We start from the raw sequence: 15,299 nt of genomic DNA, 5'->3' as shown, positions 1-15,299 counted from the left end.
TGGCTGCACTATCACTTGGGGCATCACAGCCACTGCTGCAGACATCCAGGAAACTGAGCAGGAATTTCTACCCCTCCTCAGTGACTGGATGGAAACCCCTTTGCAGTGCTACTAAAAAAAATACACAGAAAAATAAATACAGTTTCTAAACTTTCTGATAAATATCTAACTAAGTGCAGTAAACTATTTTCTACTAATGATTTAGTAGCTTCCCTTCGGTTAACTTCTCCAGAACTGCTGAGAAGAGTTGCTAGCAGCAGCCACTGGCTAAAGCCTAGTAGGCTTCCCTAGCATTCATTAGTCAGACAAGTCAATGTTTGAAAGCAGAAGTGCTCCTTCTGCAAAGGCCATGATGAAAATCCTTGATTTGTTATTCCAAGAGGGTATCTGCTGGTTTCTGGTAGGTGAATATGGGAATACTGAAGCTGTCCAAGAACTTGCACCAGTTGTGCTCTCCCTAACTCATTGTACCTGGGACTCCTTGTAGCTGGGACTCCAGACTGATGAAGCAATTTACCACACTGCAGAGCTGATTCAGGCAGACTGCAGCAGCTTCAGGAGAAGCAATAATGGGCAGACAACCCCAGCACAGACCTTCCAGCCCAGGCTGACACCTGAGTTTTAGACCCCTGCCATGCAAGAGCATCAAAATGAAGTATGTTGAAGAACAAAGAGTAATGGTGAGCAACTCAGTATCTAACACATTGAAAAAGGTATAGTGACAACATTCCAGGCTTTCTGCTCATCCTTTAGCAAGCAAGATGTTACTCTTCCTCAGTGAGTTCACCATGTTAGTCCACAGATCTTTGTTGTTGAGTCAGGAAGGTATTTCCTATTGGTTGGGAGTTAAAACGTCAGAGTGAAAGCTATGTGCTCATGGGTAATGACAAAGTTCTCAGCTGCAGCCAGAGATCAGGTCCATGATGTAACTGGTGCTGATGCTCCACCAAAGCTGACTATGAAAATGGGAGGATCTCCATTGCTGCAAAGACTGGGGAAAGCAAACTGCCTGCTGCACAGTGTGTCCTTTGTGCACTGCAGCTCAGATGAGGCAACACTTGAGCGTGGGTGACACTTCCAAGAGCTTTTCAGTGGCCTCAAGAGCTGAATCCATAGTCAGAAGGACTGTTCATTTGCTGCAGAGTGCAATCCATGCTAATTTTCATGGCATCACTTGCTTCCAAGGTGCTAAGGTGCCAAAATATTTGGAAAGGACACAGCTGGAAGAAGAGGCATCAGAGGCATGAACTAGAACAAGAATCTCTTTTTATTCTGTACAAAGAGCAACTGGATTTTTACACTTAAGCTTTGCTGTGCAATGTGTAAGTAAGTGTAACTCCTCATAACTAGTTTTATCTGAACTGAATTTATCTGAGAAAGCCATTTAAAAGAAAAACCAAAGGGCATTTTTCATCTAACTTGGGAAGACTTTTGTAAAGGGTGTCTATTTTTAAGACAAAGCAAGTTCCCTGCGCCGAGGAACAAGCGGTTCTGTCTCCTTGCATATTCATTTGCTATGATACAACAGTGTCATTTCCTTAAGGGAGGTAAAAGCAGAGCTAGAAACTGCCACTCTTTTCTTCTGGTGGGAACAATCACTTTAGAAAGAATATTCAGTGTGAGGTACAGAGACAGCAGACTTCCTGAAGAACATCTCCATTGGAGAAAAAGGGCTGTCAGAAGACCTCCCATCTCCACGTATCATAATGGATCACGGGGAAGAAGCTCTTTCAAAAGGGAGGTAGAAGTGTCCCTTGAAAACCAACAGGCACACAAACATGGAGCTAGCCTGGAGAACAGTAAATAGGAGTCAAATATGTCTAACCACCAGTCCTGCAGAGATGCCTGGCCACCAGTTCTGTGGGGAAGCAGCAATCCTATGGCAGACAGCACTGGAAAGCAGACCTAGATCACCACTCTAGCCTCAAAGCCCCTTCACATAGAAATTCCCCCCTCAAAAAAATCAAGACAGCAAAAAGATCAAGGGCTCTCCTTATGAAAAGCAGAGCACTTGTGCCACAGGAGCTCACTCCAACCCCAGCTTCCTAACACAGGAAACACTACCACACAGTCTCCTTAAACCTGGACAACTCCAAGTTAGGCAAACCTAAGAACAACCATTTCAACAAAGAATCAACTGTCACAGGAACTCCTGTGCTGTTGTGCAGAGGTGCAGCATCACTGGTTCTTAAGTGACCTTCAAGGACTTGTGCTTCAAGTCTGATATAAACCTCAGATCATGTTCATCCTGATGAAAACAAACCCCTGTTTGCTAAGGGCCTCCCATTTTTAAACTTGTCAAAGAAGAAGTGATGCAGTTTTGTACTTTCACCACCTTCCCCCCCCTCCCCCCCACTCAAATCCTTAGGCAAATTATTCAGCAGACTTGACATGAAAATAAAATTAAGGGAAAACGGAAGCTACTTCCCTAAGGGAGACCATTGTTTTCACCTAAAGGTTTCTTCTAGAAGCAAAAATGTGACTGGTTAAAAAAAAAAGAGAGAGAAAGAGAAGCTTTCTGTCCACAACTAGAAATGCCCAAGCCTCAGAGCTCCTCCCTGCTGTGTTTCTGGTGCACAGAGATTTTTCTCACAACATTTCAACTAAGCAGGCCCTTGGAAAAAGTGATGCTTCCTTCTCAGGTGCTTCAAACAAACTTTTACAGCTAACTGAGACTACAGCTGTGAACCTTTCAAGTTTAGCTTCTTTCAGCTGTTCCCCATAATGCTGTAGAGCTTGCTGAGTAAGCGTGGTGAACACCAGGAAAAGGCAGACAGGACTGAAAAAGGAGTTACACAGCTGTGAGCATTCAAAATGCCACTGCTGGCAAAACAATGCTGTCAGGGTGGGGGTTTGCCATGTTATTACACCAGATTCATGTTTTATGCATCAACCTTGAAAGTTTTGTAAATTATTTGGTTTCTCACTGACTTGAAAGAGAAAGGGGGGGGAGGGAAAAATAGTCTAAAGTGTCAGTGATTTTCTGCACTGAAATCTGCAACAAACAGGACATCAAAGAAGAAAAAGTTACGACACCGCTGAGGCTCCAGAGTGCATTCCATTTTCTGGGGCGGATTTGGCTTGGTGCAGGGCAGCTTGAATTCTGAAATGTGTTCTTGTTTCCATGGAGTAATTCTTGTAGTTTTGTCTGAAACAAAAGCAGACCCACTCTGATCAATAGGCATTTTAGGAACGTGCTCAAGTTATCTTTTATGTTACTGTTCTAAGCAAAACAACTGTAAGGCAGCAAAAAAGCCTTTCTTCACCAGCTTCTTTGTTGCCTCCTCTAAAATACCAGCCATGTGTTCCTGGCCAGACAATGCAGCTCTTTGTACTTCAATGTGGCTCCACTGTCTGACAATTACCAGAAAAATACAGCTTCATAAGAAATTAAACCTGCTCCACTCAATCAAAATAGTGACTGTTGAGCTTCCCCTGGTTCGGGGGCCGTTGGGTGAGGAATGAAGGCACAAACTCTGCTGCCACAGAGCAATGAGATTCCAGAAAAGCAGAGAATCTCAGAAGTTCTCCCAGAAGTCTTTTATTGCAGCATTGAAGAATTCCTTGCATTACAGAGTCTTCAAGTGTCCTTAAGAGCAGAAGTCCTGGAAGCCCTCAACAGACAAAGCATCTAAAAGTCCTGAGCATATCCCTAGCAGCATCCCTACGCTGAAGCCCTGACCAGAAGTAGCTCTCCGTTGCACCCTGTGATAGGACAGTATCACAGTATCACTAAGGTTGGAAGAGACCCCAAGGATCATCAAGTCCAACCTGTCACCACAGACCTCATGACTAGACCATGGCACCAAGTGCCACGTCCAATCCCCTCTTGAACACCTCCAGGGACTGTGACTCCATCACCTCCCTGGGCAGCACATTCCATTGGCAAACGACCCTCTCATGGAAGAACTTTCTCCTCACCTCCAGACTAAACTTCCCCTGGCACAACTTGAGACCATGTCCTCTTGTTCTGGTGCTGGTTGCTAGAGAGAAGAGACCAAGGGGCAATGGATGGAAACTGCAGCACAGAAGGTTCCACCTCAACATGAGGAAAACTTCTTTACTGTAAGGGTCCCAGAGCACAGGAAGAGGCTGCCCAGAGAGGTTGTGGAGTCTCCTTCTCTGGTGACTTTCCAGACCCATCTGGATGTGTTCCTGTGTGACCTGTGCTAGATTCGATGGCCCTGCTCTGGCAGGGGGGTTGGACTCGAAGACCTCCAGAAGTCCCTTCCAACCCTTAACATCCTGTGATGCTCTATGTATTGTACACTGATGGGTAGGCTTGTGCTGAGGGTGGTGGAACACTGGAACAGGTTGCTCAGGGAGGTGGTTGAGGTCCCTTCCCTGGAGATATTCAAGGTAAGGCTCAATGAGGCCCTGGGCAACCTGTTCTAGCTGGGGATGTCCCTGCTGACTGTGGGGAGGTTGGACTGGATGAGCTTTGGAGGTCCCTTCCAGCCCAGCCCATTCTATAATTGTATGATTCTCCTGTGGGATGGATACAGAATCCAGACACCAAAGAGGATTAGACCATGTTAATTTTCTTTCAGAAGATACTGGTCAGCTTTACACCACGCTTTAAAAGCATTTCACTGCAGAATTCATATGGAGCACAGAAACATGGCATCTGTCACTATGGCAGCAGCAGTCTCTTGGTGAAAACAAGGGATTCCACATCCATCCTACACCAGCTCATCATTTTCTGTGTGCAGCACCCAAGAGGTTGACTGAGGAAAGGAGGTGACTGGGTTCTGCTGCATGCTGAGCTGACAGAGAGCTGTCCTTAAACGAAGCAGATTTTGCCATGCAGGTATTGTACTTCTCATCAGGAGGCTGACAGCCTTGCTTGTAGCTTACAGTTACACAAATAGAAATGCATGACCAAGCCAAAAGTGTTTATCATCTCATTCCACTCTTTCTCCCAGAGCTGCAACGGTCCAGCCAGCAGCACTCTGTGGATTTAGGTCAAGCAAATCAGGCGTCATGCACAAGCCAAGCTCTCCTCTGTGCTCCTGCCAATGGCAAACACAGTTCTGCAGTCCTGACCCCAGCAGGGACAAGGCATCCTCCCTCTGCCGGCTGCACAGGCCAGCAGCCTTTTCAGCTGAAAGCTTATCAGCCACCAGCATTCTGATGAGGTGCAGCAGCTACTAGGACTGCACCTTTGGTTTTTTTACTGACTGATACCAGGGGGAGGTTGTGGTGCTGGGGGTTGTTTCGTGTGTGTATCATTACAGCTTCCCTGAGTGCTTTCAGCAGAGCAAAGTCTGAATATTAGCTTTTCATACACCATACACATACATCATACACATACAACAAAGTTTTAAGAGCTGCTGTCTGCTGTTGCTCTTTAAGGCAAACATTTTCCCTTGAGAGGGCCTGTGGCTGGGCCATGTGGAGCCACCAGGAAAAAGGTGCCATGGCTGAGCAGGAAGAGACAGAAGAAAAGTACCAGCTGGAACTGGAAGCTCAGAATCACTGATTTCTAGATCTCTCCTTTAGAGAGATTTGAACAAAGGAAATGAGGACAGGAGGAGAGGCATGCTTTGAGGAATGTGAAACCAAGTGAAATATTTTCCATGGTGTTTTGCTAAAGCAATCAGGGTCATAAGCACAGGAACCTAAGAATTGCAATGCTTGAATTTTTGTGTTGACAGGCTTTTGGCATAGTCTCTGGCAGGCTGATTCACCACCCTCTGCCTCGCAGAGGGGACTGACTTGGACAAAAGCTCAACACAAAAACTCTGACCCCTTCCAAGCTTGGGGCCAGGCCTCAGTTTTGTAGCTACTCACACCTGTGGCAGTGACTGGCATGACTCTGCACTTGGAAAGATGCAGACATCTGCACTGAATCATTGTCTAACCTGCTGCAGGATGCCTGAAGAGGGCAGGGGCTGTTGGGTTTGGATTCCCTCCCCTCAAGAAATTTTGGCTCATTGGAGAAGTAAAGCCTGAGAGAGAGGCAAAAATGGTATTTTGATAAACAGCACTGCCAGCCATCAGTGTGAGTAATGTTAGCCAAAGCACAAGAGCTTGGACTTCATTGACTACATCTGTTATGAATAAGTAAATAGACTATAAAGATTATTGCATTTTGCTACACATGGATTATTTCTCATGGAAGCCTTTGACATTCCTATTAACATCTTGTTTTTCCTCTTAGCAGAATGGATGTGTCAGTCACAGGCTGAATAAAGTCTAGCAAAGAGTCCCAACAGAAACCAAGGCCTCTGTGCTTATACCAAAAAAAATGCAATGAGTTTCCATGGTATTCATGAAATGGTTCTGCTTCCTGCTACCCAGTGAGACACCAGACTGACCCAGCAGACATCAGCACAGAGCTTTTCACTCACTTACTTTGCTCTTTCCAGCAGTTTTATTGCTTCTTCTCTTCTGTCCTGGTCTAGATACAGTATTGCCAGCTCCAGCATGGCATTTGGAATTAGATAATGATCATACTTTATCTTCTTCTCACTGCATTGGAAAAGAAATAGCCTCAAGACCTTGAAATGATGTTTCCCTCATGTAACAGCTCCAAACACAAATGAACAGGAGATTAGTGAAGCTCAGAAAGAGTCATCAATCTATTACAACACTTCTCTATCCAAAGCCACCTTCCGGCTTGTAAATGTGCACGGTGCACAACCATCCTGCACGTCCTACTGTTTCTCAGGATTGCAAAACACTGCCTTTGTTATCAGGGAAGAATTAGAAAAGATGAAGTATTATGAGCTCTGTACATGTGATCTGACAAAAACAGATGCCATGAGGTACAGAAGTTCCAAGTGTAATCATCTGTCTCTGCAGACTGCATTTGTGTTTTGGGTACAGCTTTCTCAACCACTAGTAAGAGGAACAGGGCACAAAAAGGGAAGAGGTATCTCAAACATTTTATGCACCTATAGTTCTTTAAAAGGAGAAAATATATCAGCAAAAGGTTCATCTTCTTCCATACATGGCTAAAATTTCAATTCCTTGACACCACAGCAACTGAGATAAATACTACAGCCACTGTAGTGCTCTCCCTTCTATTCCTATCATGGTTGCACCTCTCTTTGCTTGAAATGAACAGTTACTGAGAAATTCAAGAGCTCTCCTGTATGCCAGGCATCAAAACTTACTTGAAACAGATGTAATTAAAATGGTCTTCTGCGTCTGAGATCTTGCCCAAATGCTTGAGGCATAAGCCCTTCAACAGCTTTATCACACACTGGTCGTCTGCTAGCAATTCTGTAGCTGCAAGGGAAAGCAAATGGCATATTTCAGAAAACTCCAGAGCAGCAGGGACTTTCCCACCTGTAGATAAACTTTTACACAGGTAGGTGTGAGCACAATGGGTTTCTTGGAGCACAGGACAGAAGGAACTAACTGATCTATTTAGTTCCTTTAACGCAGACAAACACACACCAAGGTTTTCATCAAAGGATCAAACTTGCTCTACAAATTGCTGGGCTGCTCTTTCCTTCCCTACACTCCCTGAAAGGCTATCCCACAATCTTCTTGTTCTGCCTCCTAAACACTAATTCAAGGTGTCCACTTTGGAAACACTGACTCACCTGACCTCTTCATATGCATGAGTTTCAGAAGCTCTCCATCTTTGTTTGCCTAAATAAAAATGCTCCAGGCTTTGCTCCCTGCACCTCACATCCCTTCATCTTCTGATTAATAGCTGCTTCCCTTTGGACTGTGCAGCTGGAGGTCTTGATCCTGTAACTGGAGTCACTCCTATTGCTAAGCCCCACAGAGACCCCTACATACATAGGTCACCAAAGCAAAGCCCAGGGAAAATGCCCAAAAGCCATGGAGCAAACTAAACTGGAAGGAAAAAGGAAGAGGGCAGAAGTTGGCACAGTAAGTATGTACAGAGTGAGATGATTGAGGGCCACAGAAGAGTTACTTCATAAGAATTAAAAAACCCCCAAACAGATCAATTGTCTCTTCTGGACATCTGGCCCAAGAACATGCTCACTTGTCTCTACTTACAACTTGCCCTACAAACTGTCCTGGTCTGTCTAAGCAAACATTTAGGGACCTATCCTAAATGCAAAACTGATCTGCATAGGACTGGATTTGTACGTGTTACTTCCTCTAGCAGACTTCCTTTCACCATCTTCTACCACAGAATCATAGGATGGTTTGGGTTGGAAGGGACCTCCAAAGGTCATCTAGCAGATACCATAAAAAATAACATTGATACAAAAAAATCTGGGTCAAACTATTTACAGTTCTGCTTTTAAAGGTTCAGGCACTCAGTTGTGGAATTCTATACACAAAATAGCCTACAGTTAGCAGTTCAAAGCAATCTGGAGCAAATGGAAATTTAATACAATCATTAAAGTCCTGGAAGGAAAGGAGGCTGCAATTTTAGAGGGTAGGAGGGCTCTCCAGAGGGACCTTGACAGGCTGGACAGACGGGCAGAGTCCAACAGGATGGCATTTAACAAGTCCAAGTGCCAGGTGCTGCACTTTGGTCACAACAACTCCATGCAGTGCTACAGGCTGGGGTCAGAGTGGCTGGAGAGCAGCCAGGCAGAAAGGGACCTGGGGGTGCTGGTTGACAGCAGCTGAACATGAGCCAGCTGTGTGCCCAGGTGGCCAAGAAGGCCAATGGCATCCTGGCCTGCATCAGAAAGTGTGGCCAGCAGGAGCAGGGAAGTCATTCTGCCCAGTACTCAGCACTGGTTAGGCCACACCTTGAGTCCTGTGTTCAGTTCTGGGCCCCTCAGTTTAAGAAAGATGTTGAGATGCTGGAAGGTGTCCAGAGAAGGGCAATGAGGCTGGGGAGAGGCCTCGAGCACAGCCCTGTGAGGAGAGGCTGAGGGAGCTGGGGTTGCTTAGCCTGGAGAAGAGGAGGCTCAGGGGATACCTTACTGCTGTCTACAACTACCTGAAGGGAGGTTGTGGACAGGTGGGGGTTAGTCTCTTCTCCTGGGCAACCAGCACCAGAACAAGAGGACAGAGTCTCAAGCTGCACCAGGGGAAGTTTAGGCTAGAGGAGAGGAGAAAGTTCCTCACAGAAAGAGAGATTGGTCATTGGAATGTGCTGCCCAGGGAGGTGGTAGAGTCACCATCCCTGGAGGTGATCAAGAAGGGATTGGACGTGGCACTTGAAGCCATGGTTTAGTTAGTCACGTGGTGTTGGGTGATAGGTTGGACTTGATGATCTCTGAGGTCTTTTCCAACCTTACTGATTCTATGACCTAGTCCAACCCTCTCTGCAGTTGGCAGGGGCATCCTCAAGTAGATCAGGTTGCCCAGAGCCCTGTCCAGCCTCACCTTGAATATCTCCGGGGATGGGGTCCCAAACACCTCCCAAGGCAACCTGTTCCAGCATTCCACTACCCTCATAGCAAAGAACTTGTTCCTAACATCCAATCTAAATCTGCCCTTCTCTAATTTGAAGTCACTGTCCCTTGTCCTGTCACTGCAGGCCTTTGCAAACAGTCTCTCTGCAACCTCCTTGTAGTTCCCTTCAGGTACTGGCAGGCTGCTATTAGTTTTCCCCAGAGCCTTCTCTTCTCCAGGCTGAACATCTCCTGTTCCCTCAGCCTGTCCTCAGAGCCCCCTGATCATTTCTTCATGACCCTCTTCTAGACTCTCTCCATCAGGTCCATGCCCTACTGATGCCGAGGGCTCCAGAACTGGATGCAGTGCTCCAGGTGTGGTCTCACCAGAGCAATGTGGCAGAATCACCTCTTTCAACCTGCTGCCCACGCTGCTTTTGATGCAGCCCAGGCTGCCATTGGCTTTCTGGGCTCCGAGTGCACATTGCTGGCTCACACCCAGCTTCTCACCCACCAGAAGCCACAAGTCCTTTTCCACAGGGCTGCCTTCTCTGACCTCATCCCCCAGCCTGTATTGAGGGTGAGGATTGTTCTGGCCCAGAACTGTTAGCACTGATTACCTGAACTTTTTGCCAATGCTTCTTCTGCTTCATTTAAAGTCTCTAACATGCCTTCTGTTAACTTGGGACATTTTCCAATTACAGCATAGCCATTCCAGATATACATCATTTCCTAGGATCAGGGAGAAATGATAGCATCATTAATTGCAGCACCAGGTAAATGCAGTTATCAAAAGCTTTCGTTTGTCTCAGCGTGATGAAAAAGTTACAGATCCCTTAAACAAACAGGCAGTCTGTCAAAACATATTTTCATTGCAATTGAAATCTTGTCACATTGGTTTTCAGAACAAATTAGCCCTGGAAGACAACTAAAGAGCCAGTTACACAATGCAGGGATTGCTTTAGCAGAATACAAACACAGTCTCGCTCGTAGATGAAGGCAAATACCAACAAGATAGGCAGACTTAAAACATTCATGTCATATGGCTAAGTGTCAATGGGTTAAGGTACTTGGCTTTCTGTTGTGTCCTACCCAAAGCAGTAATCACAGAATCACAGAATGTTAGGGGCTGGAAGGGACCTCGAAAAGTTCATCCAGTCCAACCCCCCTGCCAGAGCAGCATCACCTAGAGCAGATCACACCAGAACATATCCAGGCAGAGTATCTCAGAGAGGGAGACTCCACAACCCCCCTGGGCAGCCTGTTCCAGTCTTCTGTCACCCTCACAGGGAAAAAGTTTTCCTCCTGTTTCCATGGAACTTCCTATGCCTCAGCTTCTACCACTGCCCCTTGAGCTGTCATTGGGTATCACCCAGCAGAGCTTGGCTCCAGCCTCTTAGCACTTGCCCTTTACATCTTTATAAACATGAAGTCAAATAATAATAGTAACTGACTGTAATGTAATAATAACTGACTGTCATGCATTGCTGTCACAGGAAAACAAAACAAACCACCCAAATCTCAGGACAGCAAAGCAAAATAAAACCCAACCTTTAGGCCAGGCTTCCAAACAACCAAGAGTATTTGAAAGCTGAACTGTATATCCCTTGAATTCTTCAAGTCTGACATTCCCACAGAAAGTAACTTTTCTTATTTGACTGTTCTTAAGAGCAAATGTTACTAAAAACTACTGCTTTAATTCCAATTGAAGTGCTCCCTTCAGAGTTTAGTTCCAGATCAAATGTGCCCCCTACCCCTAGCAATCATAAAGATGGAAATATTACATACACACTTACCATTGGTCCTCATGATGAGCTATTTGTTCTGTTTGATTATGCATATGACCTAGTCTGCATTTGACAATTTCAAGCTTTTTGATAAAAATTCTGTGCAGGATAACTGAGTTTTGGAACCACAGTAGAAAAAGGTGTCAGCCTAGCAGAGCTGGAACGGCATGCTCACCCCAGCGCTGCTGCTCTCAGCATCTGGAAAACAAGTACTGAACTTACTGTATCCAGGGCAGATTTGTTAAATGGTTTTGAAACAGAATCACAGAATTGTTAGGGTTGGAAGGGACCTCAAGGATCATCTAGTTCCAACCCCGCTGCCATGGGCAGGGACACCTCACACTAGAGCAGGTTGCTCACAGCCACATCCAGCCTGGCCTTAAAAACCTCCAGGGATGAGGCTTCCACCACCTCCCTGAGCATCCTGTTCCAGTGTCTCACCGCCCTCACAGGGAAGAACTTCATTGGAACATCTAATCTAAATCTCCCCTCCTCTAGCTTGTATCCATTCCCCCCAGCCATATCACTCCCTGACACCCTAAAAAGACCCTCCCCAGCTTTCTTGCAGGCCCCCTTCAGATAGGCCACAATAAGATCTCCTCAGAGCCTCCTCCTCTCCAGACTGAATAACCCCAACTCCCTCAGTCTGTCTCCATAGGAGAGGAGCTCCAGCCCTCTGCTTATCCTCGTGGCCCTTCTCTGGACACGTTCCAGCACCTCCAAATCCTTCTCGTAATAGGTGCTGCAGAACTGGACGCAGCGCTCCAGGTGGGGTCTCACGAGAGCGGCGTAGATGGAACCAGAAGGATTCAGGATTCACACGACATTTACTCTAGGCTGCATCTCCGAGCTGTGACTCGCCTGAGGACACGCTTCCCTCAGCAAGGCCATTCCCAGCGCATAGAAAATCCCAGCCGTGGGATTCTGCCCCCTGCGCTACAGCCTCGGACGGCCGTTAACTGCTCAGCTGCGCCACCTGCTGTCTTCGAGAAGCAACTGCAACGGCACCAGGGGACGCGGCGCCCAGCCCCGCCAGGGAGCGCGCTGGGTGCAGACTCCCCTCTGCTAAACCCCAGCCCAGCGCGAAGCGCGTTCGATTCCTCTCTACAATCTCTGAAACCTGCACCAACCAACAACGTAACCTGAGCATTGGTCTCATTTCAGATTTAAGACTTAGGGGAACGTGACCCCCAGTGAAGAAGAGCGTGTCCAGCAGATCAAGGGAGGTTTTCCTCCCCATCTGCTCTGGCCTAGTGCGGCCACATCTGTAATACTGCATCCAGTTCTGGGCTCCCCAGTTCAGGAGGGATAGGGCTCTACTTGAGAGAGTCCAAGGGAGGGCTACAAGGAGGATGAAGGGACTGGAGCACTGCCTGATGAGGAGAGGCTGAGAGACCTGGGGCTGTTTAGTCTGCAGAGGAGAAGACTGAGAGGGGAATTAACAACTGTCTATATAAATATCTAGGGCTGGAGGTCAGGTCAGGAAGAAAGGGACAGGGACAGATTCCACTCACTTGCAACCTGTGATTAGACAAGGGACAATGGATGCGAACTACAGCACAGAAAGCTCCACTTCAACATGAGGAGGAACTTAATTGTGAGGGTCACAGAGCATTGGAACAGGCTCCCCAGAGAGATTATGGAGTCTCCTTCTCTTTCAAGACTCTCAAGCCCTGTCTGCATGTGTTCCTGTGCGACCTGTGCTAGATTCTATGGTCCTGCTGTGGCAGCAGGGTTGGACAGGAAGATCTTCAGAGGTCCCTTCCAACCCCTAACATCCGGTGATCCTGCAAAGACCCAGGCTGTGCTGTAACAACTGCATCTCTTCAGGAAGCACAATGTCACATGCCCAGCTGCTGGGCTGGGAAATTACTACTCTGGTGTCTCCAACAGGCTCTCCTTCTTCAGGCATTTTCTTGAAGAGCATCTATGGTTATCATGTTTCTACAAAGACAATGGCTCAAAGCACTGCAAATGTTGACACCACTACACTTGGCAGACCTTTGGACTCTAAGTTCTTTTATACTCTTCTACATGTTCTTTGCAGACAGATTGTTCCAAGTGCACCATAAGCAAGGGAAGAGGTGTTTTATGCAGCTGTTCTCATCTGGCCATAGCAAACTGGCCAGCATGATGGGGGGGAAATAAATACATACATACATACCAACAAAATAAGCAACAGTATGCAATAGTTTTCTGGAGCAACTAAAGGAATTTTTTCATCCCAACACTCCTGAGAGTTCTGGAGAGCACTGCATTGCAAACACTCAGTGGCACCTTAAGCAGAATCTTACACAAAGTCCTCACACCTTGCATTGTTTCCATTGCATTTCTGCCCCCATCCCCCAACAATTTGTACCTTAAAGTCCTCTTAGTAGCCTCAATAAATGATACAGGATCACAGGATGTTAGGGGTTGGAAAGGACCTCTGGATATCTTCCAGCCCAACCCCCCTGCCAGAGCAGGACCATAGAATCTAGTGCAGGTCACAGAGTAACACTTCCACAACACTTCCAGACAGTCTGGAAAGTCCCCAGAGAAGAAATCTCCACAACCTCTCTGGGGAGCCTGTTCCAGTGCTCTGGGACCCTTACAATACAGAAGTTCTTCCTCATGTTGAGGTGGAACTTCCTGTGCTGTAGTTTACATCCATTGCCCCTTCGTCCTATCCCAGGGCACAAGTGAGCAGAGGCAGTCCCTTCCTTCCTGACCCCCAGCCCTCAGATATTTATAGACATTGATTAGATTCCCTCTCAGTCTTCTCTCCAGACTAAACAGCCCCAGGTGTCTCAGCCTTTCCTCCTAAGGCAGTGCTCCAGGCCATTCATCGTCCTTGTAGCCCTCTGTTGGACTCTCAAGTAGATACATGACAGAAAAGACCTAGGGCAAACTTCCTCAAAACAGAATCCAAAGCAAGCTGTTAGGAGCATGCTGTTCTAGAGCTGGAACGATGAGCTACACAGGAGCACATTGATGTGTCACAACCAGCTGGCTTAGCTCCCGTGGCTGGTGCATGCCCCCCATTTTACAGCATTCCTCACATTCATTTGCCTTTGCCTTGGGAACATTCCAGTCTCCTGCAGAGGTTTTACCTTAGAAACGTGGAAAGATGCTATTCAAATTATCTTGATTTTATTTCCATACATTAAAAACATGGTAATAAGGAGGAGGGGGTGGCTATTTCTAACTCACCAGAGGTGGAACGGGCAAAGGAATGGGGTTTGCAGAGAGATACCGTCGTGCTTTCCGAATTGCAAACTTCTCTGTAGGGAGAGACTTCCCTGCAATTTTCAGTTTCAAACTGGGAACAATCCTGAAAGTTTAAAGGGAAATGTAAGGAATTTTTCCTCTGTAAACCTCTGGGGGAAAAAGAAAAGCCACACACATTCAAACTTTAAAGAAAAAAACAAAACCCAAACCAAGCCAACCCACACCAGAGAGAATTTAAACTGTAACACACTGCTGCTACCTCTGGGGAAGCCAAGCAATACATATTCACAACATCTGTCTTAATTCAGGGCACACATATCTCCAGGCTTCCTCTTCAACCAAGCATGAGGAAGAGGGACTCTTCCCCACTCAAAGAATAAATTAGATGATGCCCCTGACTTAAAAAGGGCACATCTCTCTTCACAGACTAAGAAAGGTTTTGTCACTGTTCCTCCCATTCTTTCAAAGATCAAAGCTATTCCATTCGTAATGGATCCCAAACCCAGTGAGATCTGCTTGTAATGATTATGTAAGAGACAGAAAACCCCCAAAATATCAATATGTTGTAAACACAAAAAAAAAAAAAGATATATATTTCCATTTTATAGAAAGATTGTGAAAATCAGTAATCACTTTTCTTTGCCCCAGCAAGGTCTAGGCTTTTTTGAGCTTGAACCTTCCAGCTGGGTTATCTCATGGTGTTAATAATGCATGCATTCACTTGTATATTTAACTATTTCACATCTTCTAGCATAATCCATTGAAGGCTTTCACCTCTTACATGCCATTTTCATTAAAGGAAATAACTGGAAGAGAGTGTGAACATTACATGCACCAGCAGCAGCCACTGCATGGCTGACAGACCTAATGGTGCTGCCCGTGAAGTATTTCCAGCCCAGGGGAAATCTGCTTTCTGAACCCAGGGTCCACTTTAGTGTAAGGGTCTGTTCCATTCTGCATTTTCTCACAAAAATCCCATGCTATTGTTGCTCAGATCTTCCAAACTGCACAATGAATC

The sequence above is a fragment of the Dryobates pubescens genome, chromosome 11 (assembly GCF_014839835.1).
Source record: "Dryobates pubescens isolate bDryPub1 chromosome 11, bDryPub1.pri, whole genome shotgun sequence".
NCBI classification, from domain to species: Eukaryota; Metazoa; Chordata; class Aves; order Piciformes; family Picidae; genus Dryobates; species Dryobates pubescens.
This window is presented reverse-complemented; position numbering follows the sequence as displayed.